This window comes from Pseudophryne corroboree, unplaced genomic scaffold (genome assembly GCF_028390025.1).
Source record: "Pseudophryne corroboree isolate aPseCor3 unplaced genomic scaffold, aPseCor3.hap2 scaffold_2353, whole genome shotgun sequence".
Lineage (NCBI taxonomy): Eukaryota > Metazoa > Chordata > Amphibia > Anura > Myobatrachidae > Pseudophryne > Pseudophryne corroboree.
The window spans coordinates 1-15,410 of record NW_026969007.1 but is presented as its reverse complement, the minus strand read 5'-3'; the positions used below and the strand labels follow the sequence as shown (position 1 = coordinate 15,410).

General features: G+C 48.1%; 8 non-coding genes and 1 pseudogene across 8 annotated transcripts; all 9 read left to right on the top strand.

The window, feature by feature from the left end:
• The first annotated feature begins 3,662 nt into the window (after positions 1-3,662).
• Positions 3,663-3,846, top strand: LOC135010481 (U2 spliceosomal RNA). Its single transcript, XR_010209814.1, has one exon. It is a non-coding gene; the product is annotated as a U2 spliceosomal RNA (small nuclear RNA).
• Positions 3,847-5,111: 1,265 nt separating this feature from the next.
• LOC135010457 (U2 spliceosomal RNA) lies at positions 5,112-5,302 on the top strand. Its single transcript, XR_010209791.1, has one exon. It is a non-coding gene; the product is annotated as a U2 spliceosomal RNA (small nuclear RNA).
• A 1,265-nt stretch (positions 5,303-6,567) lies between these two features.
• LOC135010456 (U2 spliceosomal RNA) lies at positions 6,568-6,758 on the top strand. The gene has a single exon (XR_010209790.1). It is a non-coding gene; the product is annotated as a U2 spliceosomal RNA (small nuclear RNA).
• Positions 6,759-8,023: 1,265 nt separating this feature from the next.
• LOC135010489 (U2 spliceosomal RNA) lies at positions 8,024-8,214 on the top strand. Its single transcript, XR_010209817.1, has one exon. It is a non-coding gene; the product is annotated as a U2 spliceosomal RNA (small nuclear RNA).
• Positions 8,215-9,479: 1,265 nt separating this feature from the next.
• On the top strand, positions 9,480-9,670 carry LOC135010488 (U2 spliceosomal RNA). Its single transcript, XR_010209816.1, has one exon. It is a non-coding gene; the product is annotated as a U2 spliceosomal RNA (small nuclear RNA).
• A 1,265-nt stretch (positions 9,671-10,935) lies between these two features.
• LOC135010478 (U2 spliceosomal RNA) lies at positions 10,936-11,126 on the top strand. The gene has a single exon (XR_010209811.1). It is a non-coding gene; the product is annotated as a U2 spliceosomal RNA (small nuclear RNA).
• Positions 11,127-12,391: 1,265 nt separating this feature from the next.
• Positions 12,392-12,582, top strand: LOC135010467 (U2 spliceosomal RNA). The gene has a single exon (XR_010209800.1). It is a non-coding gene; the product is annotated as a U2 spliceosomal RNA (small nuclear RNA).
• Positions 12,583-13,848: 1,266 nt separating this feature from the next.
• On the top strand, positions 13,849-14,039 carry LOC135010455 (U2 spliceosomal RNA). The gene has a single exon (XR_010209789.1). It is a non-coding gene; the product is annotated as a U2 spliceosomal RNA (small nuclear RNA).
• A 1,266-nt stretch (positions 14,040-15,305) lies between these two features.
• LOC135010483 (U2 spliceosomal RNA) lies at positions 15,306-15,410 on the top strand (annotated as a pseudogene; the record flags this gene model as incomplete).

Below are 15,410 nucleotides of genomic sequence, written 5' to 3'. Positions count from 1 at the left end.
AGGAATGCTCTCTTCCTTTCTCCAAGTCCTACAAACATCTGGGCAGGCAGTGGTCTCACGGCGCCTCCTATTGGTCCGGTGGGGGCGAGTGTAAGTCTGCAGGGGTCGCCATACTTATTAGGGGGAGCCTCTTCACGCTAGATTCTGTTCAGGAGCTCGTCTGCGGCAGATTACTTGTCGTAGACGGCTCCTGGGCAGGTGAGCCTATCAGGCTTATCTGCGTGTACGCCCCCCCTTTCAAGAATGAGCGTTTGGAGCTTTTCCAGACCCTGCGACCGCAGCTCGCAACCACTAGGGCGGTAGTGATGGCAGGAGACTTCAACTGCACCATGGAGGAGGATGGACGCAGCACCAGCAACTCTACCAAGCTTGATGTGACGTCTAAACTGCTCATAGAAATGGTGACCGAAGCATCACTGCGGGACGCTATGGGCTCCATGGGGTCCGGCTCCGTGAACTATACATGGAGCCGCCCCGATGGCTCTGTGCGTTCCCGCATTGACTTTGTGTTTACCTCTAGAACAGTGAAGCAGACCAGGCATTCTATGGTCCCCTGCTTCTTCTCAGACCACAGGGCCATTCTCTTCCAAGGAGTCCTGGGTAGCGGCTTCGCTCCTGGCCCAGGCTCTTGGAAGTTGAATTGTGCCCTGCTGGAAAGAGAGGAGGTGCTGGCGGAGCTGAAGGATGCCTACATCACATGGAAAAATGACAAATGTTATTTTGAATGTATGAGCGACTGGTGGGAATATGCTAAGGCTAACATTCGCAGTTTCTTTCAGGTTAAAGGGAGACAACAGGCGTGCGACCGAAAGAGGAACTTCAAGAGGCTGCAGAGACTTCTGCAGTCCCTACTGGACCTCCAACGGTGCGGCTGGGACGTGAGAGACGAGCTGGATGAGACCAAAGGGGGCCTGAAAAGGCACTTTGAGGAGGAATCCAGACGTATCGTCTTCCGTTCCAAGGTGGAGAACCTTGAGAAGGACGAGAAGTCTAATTCTTTCTTTTTCAGGAAACTCCACTCTGGCCACACGCCCCTGACCGAGCTGCGAGATGAGACCGGCATCCCCAGACAGGGGAAGGAGGGCGTGATGAAAGTCGTCAGAGACTACTACAGCGACCTCTACTCCCCTAAGACCACAGACAGCGAGGAGGCCGATAAGTTCCTGTCAGGTATCACTAACTCTATTGATCCTGCAGGCAAAGCCACTCTGGATGCTCCCTTGGCGTTGGAGGAGTTGCACTCTGCCGCCAAATCCTTTAGGCAGGGCAGGACCCCGGGCAGTGACGGTCTCCCAGCAGAGCTCTACGTAGCGCTGTGGGACCTCATTGGACCGGACCTGCTCGAGCTGTACGGGGAGATGGTGGTGGAGGGCAAAATGCCCCCATCGCTGAGGGAGGGAATGATCACGATCTTGTATAAGCGTAAGGGGGAGAGATGTGAGCTGAAGAATTGGAGGCCCATCTCTCTCTTAAACGTGGACTACAAGATCCTCGCCAAGGTGCTCGCCAACAGGCTGAAGGATGTCATCGGACAGATCATTCACCCGGACCAGACCTGCGCCATCCCCGGTCGCAGGATTGCAGACAGCCTCGCCCTCCTCAGAGACACGGTCCATTACATCAAGGATCGGAACGTGCACGCGGCCCTGGTCAGCCTTGATCAGGAGAAGGCCTTTGATCGTGTCTCACATGAGCTGATGGGCAGGGTTCTGCATAAATTTGGCCTCGGTAAAATGTTTTGTACGTATGTTAACCTGATGTACCTTGATATCCACAGCTCGGTGCTGGTGAACGGCTGGAAGACTGACCCCTTTTCCATCTTGTCCGGGGTCAGACAAGGCTGCCCGCTTTCACCTCTTCTTTTTGTTTGTGTTATAGAGCTCATGGCTGTATGCATCAGACGGAATCCAGAGATCAGAGGGATCGCCGCACCGGGTCGTGACCGACGAGAGGCCAAGTGTTCGCTGTACATGGATGACGTCACTGTCTTCTGCGCGGATCACCGTTCGGTGACAGCACTCGTCCAGACCTGCGAGAACTTCGGCCGAGCCTCAGGGGCTAAAGTCAACTGCGGGAAGTCAGAGGCTATGCTCTTCGGAAAGTGGCACCTGTCATCCTCTGCACCATTTCCTTTCACCATCAAGCCCGACTTCATTAAGATCCTGGGAGTCTGGTTCGGCGGCGAGGGTGCAGCCCTGAGATGTTGGGATGAGAGACTGGCGACTGTTCGCCAAAAGATTGGATTGTGGAGCCTCAGAGATCTTACCATCGAGGGGAAATCACTTGTGCTGCGCAATGAGATTCTTCCCGTTCTGCAGTACACCGCGCAGGCCTGGCCACCCCTGGCAACCGTCTGCAGGGCCATCACGAGGGCAGTGTTTCACTTCATCTGGGGCTCCAAGATGGACAGAGTAAAGCGGTCAGTTATGTACAAGGAGCCCCTCAAGGGTGGAAAGGGTATTCCGGATATCCCAACCATGCTTCGAGCCTTCTTCGTGTGTAACTGCATCCGCAGGACAATGTACGAGAACTTGAACGATTCTGCAGGAAACTCTATGTCCCGTTTCTTCCTCCTGCCGCTTTGGAGGAATCTCGGCTGGGACAAATGGGACAGCTCCATCCCTTACAACTGGAACACCCCGTGGTTCTACCTGGACGTGTCCAAGTTCGTGAGGGAACACCAACTGGAGGGAGTTAAACCTGACTTATGGAAATCAAAGACGATCTACAAGCTCATCAGAGCTAAAGACGATTTGGAGCCGATTCCGGGGCTCCCTTCAGCGACTGCCAAACAGGTCTGGGAGAATGTGGCCTCTAAAAGGCTCACAAACAGACACAAAGACCTGTCGTGGATGGCCATCCAGGGGGGCCTGCCCCTCCGGTCATTCATGCACTCCCGGAACCTGTGCAGGTACAGACATTGCCCCAGGTGCATCATACACGAGGAAACATCTATGCACCTGTTTTGGGACTGTGCCTGGGCCCAGTTGTTGTTGGACGCCCTGGAAAACGAACTGAAAAACTCTGTGCCAAGGAACTGTCTCACGTACCATTCGGTACTCTACGGACTATTCCCTGGCACCCACACCGTTGGGGCGATCCAGGAAGCCTGGCGCCTTATGAACAGTGTTAAGGACGCTTCGTGGCTTGCCAGGAACCGCCTCATTCTGAGGAGGGAGAGGATGTCTATCCAGGACTGTTGCAGGCTGGTTCACAGCTTGCTCAGAGACTATTCCACCATGGACAGCCCTGAGGAAGAAGAGGACTAAAACCCCCCTTTTTCTGCCCCTCTCCCCTTGTCCGAACCGAAGATGAGACTTTGGGACCGTGGCCCCTGCCCCCTCACTCACAATGTCTGTTGTTTTATTGATGTCTTCTATTTATTGCCCTTCCCCTTATATGTGTCTGTCTTTTCAATAAAGCTTCGGGCCTGTGATTCACCCTCCCTCACCCCCCTACCCTCCACACCCATAGCCTTATTTACTGTTGTGTTATTGTATCGTCTAATTGCATAGTGCAGCCTGAGAACTACGGTGTAGGCTACAGGCCCGCGCCGTAGTTCTTCGACTGCACTATACAGTCTGCATCTGTGCTGTGTTTTGGCCTGTGCTGCGACACGGCACTTATGTTTGTCAATGTTACCGTCTGTTTTTTGCAACTTTATACCAATAAAGACGCTTTTTCAATCAAAAATCTGTTCTTATCAGTTTAATATCTGATACGCCCCCTATCTGGGGGCCATATATTAAATGGATTTTTAGAACAGGGAGATGGAAGAAGAGCTTGCTCTGTCCACTCCACGCATTGACCCGGTATTGCAGTACCTCCGGGACCGGTGCACCTTTCCTATTCTGTATTCCAAAAATAGATGAATGCTGACTTCTCAGCTTATTCCCCAGGATTTGCAATGTTTTTTTGCCTGCTGCATTGATCAACTCTTGGATTTTGTAAGCATGCTTTTTATACTGTGTCAAAATTGTATTCAATCTTTGCTGTCTATTAAAATGTTACAATGGATGAATAAAAGCACCTGTGAACTACTGTGTGGAGTCTTATTTAGCGTCTACTTCTTGTCTCCATTGAATTCCCTCCTTCTGCACAAGACAAATTGAAACAGTTGATCAGCATTTGGATGTGAGGCCTACGTAGGCCTAATTCTTGAATGCAAACTAAGTACGAACGAAGAAGCCTTACCTCTTCGAAATGAATTCCTACATTTTTAACTTACTATCATGATCATCCTTTCGGCTGGTCTTTTCGACCTGTTCATGTTTGGAACTAATTTTTATTTTTGTGGCGGTGGTGTCCACGCTGGTTGCAGGAGGTGTGGATAGTTGCTGTTACAGGCACTAAAGGCACAAGCTCTGCAGTATGTGTATATGCTGCATCCATCTCCTGGTGTGTGTCTCCCTCAAGTGGATGTCAGTTAGCAAGCCAAGCAAATGCAGTCCATACAGCCAAGCACATTGTGACATCACGTGTGTCGCATAATGATGACATCACATGTGTCGCATCATGATGACATCATAGAGTGTGCATCATGATGACTTCACAGAGCCCTCACACTGTAGTGAAAAATTGAAATCTGCCTGCCAGGATGAACGGGTTGGTTGAAACAATCCAGATTTTAGAGACAGGAGGTTCAAGGCAGCCAGGGAACCTTCCATTGCAGAATGAATGTCCCACTGCTTAAGTGATGAAGTGCAAGTGCATAGCATTGTGTCAATGTGATAATAAGCACGGAGCCAGCAGGGACAGACGGGACGGGCGGCAGACGTCTGGTGGGTGTGGTTGTCGGAGGCGGACCAAATGCAAATGATTGTGCATCAGCCAGCCAGTCAGTCAGTCAAGCAGCCAGCAAGACAGGAGAGGAGAGAAAACTCACGATGCAGGAGTGAGTGATGGAATGTGGTTGCGCGCGCCTGGGTGACTGCCTGCTTGTCAGTCCGGACTTCTCCTTCCTTCCTCCTCTTCTTTGCTGTCGCCGCCGCCGCCAACAAAAGTCAAGTCAATCTGCAGATAGTGTGAGCGTGCGTTGGGGAGGGTGATTCTCCATGATGGATTGTAGATCCTGTTTCGGTTGCGCCGGTCCCTCAGCCCACATTCGGGTTATCGCTTCTCGGCCTTTTGGCTAAGATCAAGTGTAGTATCTGTTCTTATCAGTTTAATATCTGATACGCCCCCTATCTGGGGGCCATATATTAAATGGATTTTTAGAACAGGGAGATGGAAGAAGAGCTTGCTCTGTCCACTCCACGCATTGACCCGGTATTGCAGTACCTCCGGGACCGGTGCACCTTTCCTATTCTGTATTCCAAAAATAGATGAATGCTGACTTCTCAGCTTATTCCCCAGGATTTGCAATGTTTTTTTGCCTGCTGCATTGATCAACTCTTGGATTTTGTAAGCATGCTTTTTATACTGTGTCAAAATTGTATTCAATCTTTGCTGTCTATTAAAATGTTACAATGGATGAATAAAAGCACCTGTGAACTACTGTGTGGAGTCTTATTTAGCGTCTACTTCTTGTCTCCATTGAATTCCCTCCTTCTGCACAAGACAAATTGAAACAGTTGATCAGCATTTGGATGTGAGGCCTACGTAGGCCTAATTCTTGAATGCAAACTAAGTACGAACGAAGAAGCCTTACCTCTTCGAAATGAATTCCTACATTTTTAACTTACTATCATGATCATCCTTTCGGCTGGTCTTTTCGACCTGTTCATGTTTGGAACTAATTTTTATTTTTGTGGCGGTGGTGTCCACGCTGGTTGCAGGAGGTGTGGATAGTTGCTGTTACAGGCACTAAAGGCACAAGCTCTGCAGTATGTGTATATGCTGCATCCATCTCCTGGTGTGTGTCTCCCTCAAGTGGATGTCAGTTAGCAAGCCAAGCAAATGCAGTCCATACAGCCAAGCACATTGTGACATCACGTGTGTCGCATAATGATGACATCACATGTGTCGCATCATGATGACATCATAGAGTGTGCATCATGATGACTTCACAGAGCCCTCACACTGTAGTGAAAAATTGAAATCTGCCTGCCAGGATGAACGGGTTGGTTGAAACAATCCAGATTTTAGAGACAGGAGGTTCAAGGCAGCCAGGGAACCTTCCATTGCAGAATGAATGTCCCACTGCTTAAGTGATGAAGTGCAAGTGCATAGCATTGTGTCAATGTGATAATAAGCACGGAGCCAGCAGGGACAGACGGGACGGGCGGCAGACGTCTGGTGGGTGTGGTTGTCGGAGGCGGACCAAATGCAAATGATTGTGCATCAGCCAGCCAGTCAGTCAGTCAAGCAGCCAGCAAGACAGGAGAGGAGAGAAAACTCACGATGCAGGAGTGAGTGATGGAATGTGGTTGCGCGCGCCTGGGTGACTGCCTGCTTGTCAGTCCGGACTTCTCCTTCCTTCCTCCTCTTCTTTGCTGTCGCCGCCGCCGCCAACAAAAGTCAAGTCAATCTGCAGATAGTGTGAGCGTGCGTTGGGGAGGGTGATTCTCCATGATGGATTGTAGATCCTGTTTCGGTTGCGCCGGTCCCTCAGCCCACATTCGGGTTATCGCTTCTCGGCCTTTTGGCTAAGATCAAGTGTAGTATCTGTTCTTATCAGTTTAATATCTGATACGCCCCCTATCTGGGGGCCATATATTAAATGGATTTTTAGAACAGGGAGATGGAAGAAGAGCTTGCTCTGTCCACTCCACGCATTGACCCGGTATTGCAGTACCTCCGGGACCGGTGCACCTTTCCTATTCTGTATTCCAAAAATAGATGAATGCTGACTTCTCAGCTTATTCCCCAGGATTTGCAATGTTTTTTTGCCTGCTGCATTGATCAACTCTTGGATTTTGTAAGCATGCTTTTTATACTGTGTCAAAATTGTATTCAATCTTTGCTGTCTATTAAAATGTTACAATGGATGAATAAAAGCACCTGTGAACTACTGTGTGGAGTCTTATTTAGCGTCTACTTCTTGTCTCCATTGAATTCCCTCCTTCTGCACAAGACAAATTGAAACAGTTGATCAGCATTTGGATGTGAGGCCTACGTAGGCCTAATTCTTGAATGCAAACTAAGTACGAACGAAGAAGCCTTACCTCTTCGAAATGAATTCCTACATTTTTAACTTACTATCATGATCATCCTTTCGGCTGGTCTTTTCGACCTGTTCATGTTTGGAACTAATTTTTATTTTTGTGGCGGTGGTGTCCACGCTGGTTGCAGGAGGTGTGGATAGTTGCTGTTACAGGCACTAAAGGCACAAGCTCTGCAGTATGTGTATATGCTGCATCCATCTCCTGGTGTGTGTCTCCCTCAAGTGGATGTCAGTTAGCAAGCCAAGCAAATGCAGTCCATACAGCCAAGCACATTGTGACATCACGTGTGTCGCATAATGATGACATCACATGTGTCGCATCATGATGACATCATAGAGTGTGCATCATGATGACTTCACAGAGCCCTCACACTGTAGTGAAAAATTGAAATCTGCCTGCCAGGATGAACGGGTTGGTTGAAACAATCCAGATTTTAGAGACAGGAGGTTCAAGGCAGCCAGGGAACCTTCCATTGCAGAATGAATGTCCCACTGCTTAAGTGATGAAGTGCAAGTGCATAGCATTGTGTCAATGTGATAATAAGCACGGAGCCAGCAGGGACAGACGGGACGGGCGGCAGACGTCTGGTGGGTGTGGTTGTCGGAGGCGGACCAAATGCAAATGATTGTGCATCAGCCAGCCAGTCAGTCAGTCAAGCAGCCAGCAAGACAGGAGAGGAGAGAAAACTCACGATGCAGGAGTGAGTGATGGAATGTGGTTGCGCGCGCCTGGGTGACTGCCTGCTTGTCAGTCCGGACTTCTCCTTCCTTCCTCCTCTTCTTTGCTGTCGCCGCCGCCGCCAACAAAAGTCAAGTCAATCTGCAGATAGTGTGAGCGTGCGTTGGGGAGGGTGATTCTCCATGATGGATTGTAGATCCTGTTTCGGTTGCGCCGGTCCCTCAGCCCACATTCGGGTTATCGCTTCTCGGCCTTTTGGCTAAGATCAAGTGTAGTATCTGTTCTTATCAGTTTAATATCTGATACGCCCCCTATCTGGGGGCCATATATTAAATGGATTTTTAGAACAGGGAGATGGAAGAAGAGCTTGCTCTGTCCACTCCACGCATTGACCCGGTATTGCAGTACCTCCGGGACCGGTGCACCTTTCCTATTCTGTATTCCAAAAATAGATGAATGCTGACTTCTCAGCTTATTCCCCAGGATTTGCAATGTTTTTTTGCCTGCTGCATTGATCAACTCTTGGATTTTGTAAGCATGCTTTTTATACTGTGTCAAAATTGTATTCAATCTTTGCTGTCTATTAAAATGTTACAATGGATGAATAAAAGCACCTGTGAACTACTGTGTGGAGTCTTATTTAGCGTCTACTTCTTGTCTCCATTGAATTCCCTCCTTCTGCACAAGACAAATTGAAACAGTTGATCAGCATTTGGATGTGAGGCCTACGTAGGCCTAATTCTTGAATGCAAACTAAGTACGAACGAAGAAGCCTTACCTCTTCGAAATGAATTCCTACATTTTTAACTTACTATCATGATCATCCTTTCGGCTGGTCTTTTCGACCTGTTCATGTTTGGAACTAATTTTTATTTTTGTGGCGGTGGTGTCCACGCTGGTTGCAGGAGGTGTGGATAGTTGCTGTTACAGGCACTAAAGGCACAAGCTCTGCAGTATGTGTATATGCTGCATCCATCTCCTGGTGTGTGTCTCCCTCAAGTGGATGTCAGTTAGCAAGCCAAGCAAATGCAGTCCATACAGCCAAGCACATTGTGACATCACGTGTGTCGCATAATGATGACATCACATGTGTCGCATCATGATGACATCATAGAGTGTGCATCATGATGACTTCACAGAGCCCTCACACTGTAGTGAAAAATTGAAATCTGCCTGCCAGGATGAACGGGTTGGTTGAAACAATCCAGATTTTAGAGACAGGAGGTTCAAGGCAGCCAGGGAACCTTCCATTGCAGAATGAATGTCCCACTGCTTAAGTGATGAAGTGCAAGTGCATAGCATTGTGTCAATGTGATAATAAGCACGGAGCCAGCAGGGACAGACGGGACGGGCGGCAGACGTCTGGTGGGTGTGGTTGTCGGAGGCGGACCAAATGCAAATGATTGTGCATCAGCCAGCCAGTCAGTCAGTCAAGCAGCCAGCAAGACAGGAGAGGAGAGAAAACTCACGATGCAGGAGTGAGTGATGGAATGTGGTTGCGCGCGCCTGGGTGACTGCCTGCTTGTCAGTCCGGACTTCTCCTTCCTTCCTCCTCTTCTTTGCTGTCGCCGCCGCCGCCAACAAAAGTCAAGTCAATCTGCAGATAGTGTGAGCGTGCGTTGGGGAGGGTGATTCTCCATGATGGATTGTAGATCCTGTTTCGGTTGCGCCGGTCCCTCAGCCCACATTCGGGTTATCGCTTCTCGGCCTTTTGGCTAAGATCAAGTGTAGTATCTGTTCTTATCAGTTTAATATCTGATACGCCCCCTATCTGGGGGCCATATATTAAATGGATTTTTAGAACAGGGAGATGGAAGAAGAGCTTGCTCTGTCCACTCCACGCATTGACCCGGTATTGCAGTACCTCCGGGACCGGTGCACCTTTCCTATTCTGTATTCCAAAAATAGATGAATGCTGACTTCTCAGCTTATTCCCCAGGATTTGCAATGTTTTTTTGCCTGCTGCATTGATCAACTCTTGGATTTTGTAAGCATGCTTTTTATACTGTGTCAAAATTGTATTCAATCTTTGCTGTCTATTAAAATGTTACAATGGATGAATAAAAGCACCTGTGAACTACTGTGTGGAGTCTTATTTAGCGTCTACTTCTTGTCTCCATTGAATTCCCTCCTTCTGCACAAGACAAATTGAAACAGTTGATCAGCATTTGGATGTGAGGCCTACGTAGGCCTAATTCTTGAATGCAAACTAAGTACGAACGAAGAAGCCTTACCTCTTCGAAATGAATTCCTACATTTTTAACTTACTATCATGATCATCCTTTCGGCTGGTCTTTTCGACCTGTTCATGTTTGGAACTAATTTTTATTTTTGTGGCGGTGGTGTCCACGCTGGTTGCAGGAGGTGTGGATAGTTGCTGTTACAGGCACTAAAGGCACAAGCTCTGCAGTATGTGTATATGCTGCATCCATCTCCTGGTGTGTGTCTCCCTCAAGTGGATGTCAGTTAGCAAGCCAAGCAAATGCAGTCCATACAGCCAAGCACATTGTGACATCACGTGTGTCGCATAATGATGACATCACATGTGTCGCATCATGATGACATCATAGAGTGTGCATCATGATGACTTCACAGAGCCCTCACACTGTAGTGAAAAATTGAAATCTGCCTGCCAGGATGAACGGGTTGGTTGAAACAATCCAGATTTTAGAGACAGGAGGTTCAAGGCAGCCAGGGAACCTTCCATTGCAGAATGAATGTCCCACTGCTTAAGTGATGAAGTGCAAGTGCATAGCATTGTGTCAATGTGATAATAAGCACGGAGCCAGCAGGGACAGACGGGACGGGCGGCAGACGTCTGGTGGGTGTGGTTGTCGGAGGCGGACCAAATGCAAATGATTGTGCATCAGCCAGCCAGTCAGTCAGTCAAGCAGCCAGCAAGACAGGAGAGGAGAGAAAACTCACGATGCAGGAGTGAGTGATGGAATGTGGTTGCGCGCGCCTGGGTGACTGCCTGCTTGTCAGTCCGGACTTCTCCTTCCTTCCTCCTCTTCTTTGCTGTCGCCGCCGCCGCCAACAAAAGTCAAGTCAATCTGCAGATAGTGTGAGCGTGCGTTGGGGAGGGTGATTCTCCATGATGGATTGTAGATCCTGTTTCGGTTGCGCCGGTCCCTCAGCCCACATTCGGGTTATCGCTTCTCGGCCTTTTGGCTAAGATCAAGTGTAGTATCTGTTCTTATCAGTTTAATATCTGATACGCCCCCTATCTGGGGGCCATATATTAAATGGATTTTTAGAACAGGGAGATGGAAGAAGAGCTTGCTCTGTCCACTCCACGCATTGACCCGGTATTGCAGTACCTCCGGGACCGGTGCACCTTTCCTATTCTGTATTCCAAAAATAGATGAATGCTGACTTCTCAGCTTATTCCCCAGGATTTGCAATGTTTTTTTGCCTGCTGCATTGATCAACTCTTGGATTTTGTAAGCATGCTTTTTATACTGTGTCAAAATTGTATTCAATCTTTGCTGTCTATTAAAATGTTACAATGGATGAATAAAAGCACCTGTGAACTACTGTGTGGAGTCTTATTTAGCGTCTACTTCTTGTCTCCATTGAATTCCCTCCTTCTGCACAAGACAAATTGAAACAGTTGATCAGCATTTGGATGTGAGGCCTACGTAGGCCTAATTCTTGAATGCAAACTAAGTACGAACGAAGAAGCCTTACCTCTTCGAAATGAATTCCTACATTTTTAACTTACTATCATGATCATCCTTTCGGCTGGTCTTTTCGACCTGTTCATGTTTGGAACTAATTTTTATTTTTGTGGCGGTGGTGTCCACGCTGGTTGCAGGAGGTGTGGATAGTTGCTGTTACAGGCACTAAAGGCACAAGCTCTGCAGTATGTGTATATGCTGCATCCATCTCCTGGTGTGTGTCTCCCTCAAGTGGATGTCAGTTAGCAAGCCAAGCAAATGCAGTCCATACAGCCAAGCACATTGTGACATCACGTGTGTCGCATAATGATGACATCACATGTGTCGCATCATGATGACATCATAGAGTGTGCATCATGATGACTTCACAGAGCCCTCACACTGTAGTGAAAAATTGAAATCTGCCTGCCAGGATGAACGGGTTGGTTGAAACAATCCAGATTTTAGAGACAGGAGGTTCAAGGCAGCCAGGGAACCTTCCATTGCAGAATGAATGTCCCACTGCTTAAGTGATGAAGTGCAAGTGCATAGCATTGTGTCAATGTGATAATAAGCACGGAGCCAGCAGGGACAGACGGGACGGGCGGCAGACGTCTGGTGGGTGTGGTTGTCGGAGGCGGACCAAATGCAAATGATTGTGCATCAGCCAGCCAGTCAGTCAGTCAAGCAGCCAGCAAGACAGGAGAGGAGAGAAAACTCACGATGCAGGAGTGAGTGATGGAATGTGGTTGCGCGCGCCTGGGTGACTGCCTGCTTGTCAGTCCGGACTTCTCCTTCCTTCCTCCTCTTCTTTGCTGTCGCCGCCGCCGCCAACAAAAGTCAAGTCAATCTGCAGATAGTGTGAGCGTGCGTTGGGGAGGGTGATTCTCCATGATGGATTGTAGATCCTGTTTCGGTTGCGCCGGTCCCTCAGCCCACATTCGGGTTATCGCTTCTCGGCCTTTTGGCTAAGATCAAGTGTAGTATCTGTTCTTATCAGTTTAATATCTGATACGCCCCCTATCTGGGGGCCATATATTAAATGGATTTTTAGAACAGGGAGATGGAAGAAGAGCTTGCTCTGTCCACTCCACGCATTGACCCGGTATTGCAGTACCTCCGGGACCGGTGCACCTTTCCTATTCTGTATTCCAAAAATAGATGAATGCTGACTTCTCAGCTTATTCCCCAGGATTTGCAATGTTTTTTTGCCTGCTGCATTGATCAACTCTTGGATTTTGTAAGCATGCTTTTTATACTGTGTCAAAATTGTATTCAATCTTTGCTGTCTATTAAAATGTTACAATGGATGAATAAAAGCACCTGTGAACTACTGTGTGGAGTCTTATTTAGCGTCTACTTCTTGTCTCCATTGAATTCCCTCCTTCTGCACAAGACAAATTGAAACAGTTGATCAGCATTTGGATGTGAGGCCTACGTAGGCCTAATTCTTGAATGCAAACTAAGTACGAACGAAGAAGCCTTACCTCTTCGAAATGAATTCCTACATTTTTAACTTACTATCATGATCATCCTTTCGGCTGGTCTTTTCGACCTGTTCATGTTTGGAACTAATTTTTATTTTTGTGGCGGTGGTGTCCACGCTGGTTGCAGGAGGTGTGGATAGTTGCTGTTACAGGCACTAAAGGCACAAGCTCTGCAGTATGTGTATATGCTGCATCCATCTCCTGGTGTGTGTCTCCCTCAAGTGGATGTCAGTTAGCAAGCCAAGCAAATGCAGTCCATACAGCCAAGCACATTGTGACATCACGTGTGTCGCATAATGATGACATCACATGTGTCGCATCATGATGACATCATAGAGTGTGCATCATGATGACTTCACAGAGCCCTCACACTGTAGTGAAAAATTGAAATCTGCCTGCCAGGATGAACGGGTTGGTTGAAACAATCCAGATTTTAGAGACAGGAGGTTCAAGGCAGCCAGGGAACCTTCCATTGCAGAATGAATGTCCCACTGCTTAAGTGATGAAGTGCAAGTGCATAGCATTGTGTCAATGTGATAATAAGCACGGAGCCAGCAGGGACAGACGGGACGGGCGGCAGACGTCTGGTGGGTGTGGTTGTCGGAGGCGGACCAAATGCAAATGATTGTGCATCAGCCAGCCAGTCAGTCAGTCAAGCAGCCAGCAAGACAGGAGAGGAGAGAAAACTCACGATGCAGGAGTGAGTGATGGAATGTGGTTGCGCGCAGCCTGGGTGACTGCCTGCTTGTCAGTCCGGACTTCTCCTTCCTTCCTCCTCTTCTTTGCTGTCGCCGCCGCCGCCAACAAAAGTCAAGTCAATCTGCAGATAGTGTGAGCGTGCGTTGGGGAGGGTGATTCTCCATGATGGATTGTAGATCCTGTTTCGGTTGCGCCGGTCCCTCAGCCCACATTCGGGTTATCGCTTCTCGGCCTTTTGGCTAAGATCAAGTGTAGTATCTGTTCTTATCAGTTTAATATCTGATACGCCCCCTATCTGGGGGCCATATATTAAATGGATTTTTAGAACAGGGAGATGGAAGAAGAGCTTGCTCTGTCCACTCCACGCATTGACCCGGTATTGCAGTACCTCCGGGACCGGTGCACCTTTCCTATTCTGTATTCCAAAAATAGATGAATGCTGACTTCTCAGCTTATTCCCCAGGATTTGCAATGTTTTTTTGCCTGCTGCATTGATCAACTCTTGGATTTTGTAAGCATGCTTTTTATACTGTGTCAAAATTGTATTCAATCTTTGCTGTCTATTAAAATGTTACAATGGATGAATAAAAGCACCTGTGAACTACTGTGTGGAGTCTTATTTAGCGTCTACTTCTTGTCTCCATTGAATTCCCTCCTTCTGCACAAGACAAATTGAAACAGTTGATCAGCATTTGGATGTGAGGCCTACGTAGGCCTAATTCTTGAATGCAAACTAAGTACGAACGAAGAAGCCTTACCTCTTCGAAATGAATTCCTACATTTTTAACTTACTATCATGATCATCCTTTCGGCTGGTCTTTTCGACCTGTTCATGTTTGGAACTAATTTTTATTTTTGTGGCGGTGGTGTCCACGCTGGTTGCAGGAGGTGTGGATAGTTGCTGTTACAGGCACTAAAGGCACAAGCTCTGCAGTATGTGTATATGCTGCATCCATCTCCTGGTGTGTGTCTCCCTCAAGTGGATGTCAGTTAGCAAGCCAAGCAAATGCAGTCCATACAGCCAAGCACATTGTGACATCACGTGTGTCGCATAATGATGACATCACATGTGTCGCATCATGATGACATCATAGAGTGTGCATCATGATGACTTCACAGAGCCCTCACACTGTAGTGAAAAATTGAAATCTGCCTGCCAGGATGAACGGGTTGGTTGAAACAATCCAGATTTTAGAGACAGGAGGTTCAAGGCAGCCAGGGAACCTTCCATTGCAGAATGAATGTCCCACTGCTTAAGTGATGAAGTGCAAGTGCATAGCATTGTGTCAATGTGATAATAAGCACGGAGCCAGCAGGGACAGACGGGACGGGCGGCAGACGTCTGGTGGGTGTGGTTGTCGGAGGCGGACCAAATGCAAATGATTGTGCATCAGCCAGCCAGTCAGTCAGTCAAGCAGCCAGCAAGACAGGAGAGGAGAGAAAACTCACGATGCAGGAGTGAGTGATGGAATGTGGTTGCGCGCTGCCTGGGTGACTGCCTGCTTGTCAGTCCGGACTTCTCCTTCCTTCCTCCTCTTCTTTGCTGTCGCCGCCGCCGCCAACAAAAGTCAAGTCAATCTGCAGATAGTGTGAGCGTGCGTTGGGGAGGGTGATTCTCCATGATGGATTGTAGATCCTGTTTCGGTTGCGCCGGTCCCTCAGCCCACATTCGGGTTATCGCTTCTCGGCCTTTTGGCTAAGATCAAGTGTAGTATCTGTTCTTATCAGTTTAATATCTGATACGCCCCCTATCTGGGGGCCATATATTAAATGGATTTTTA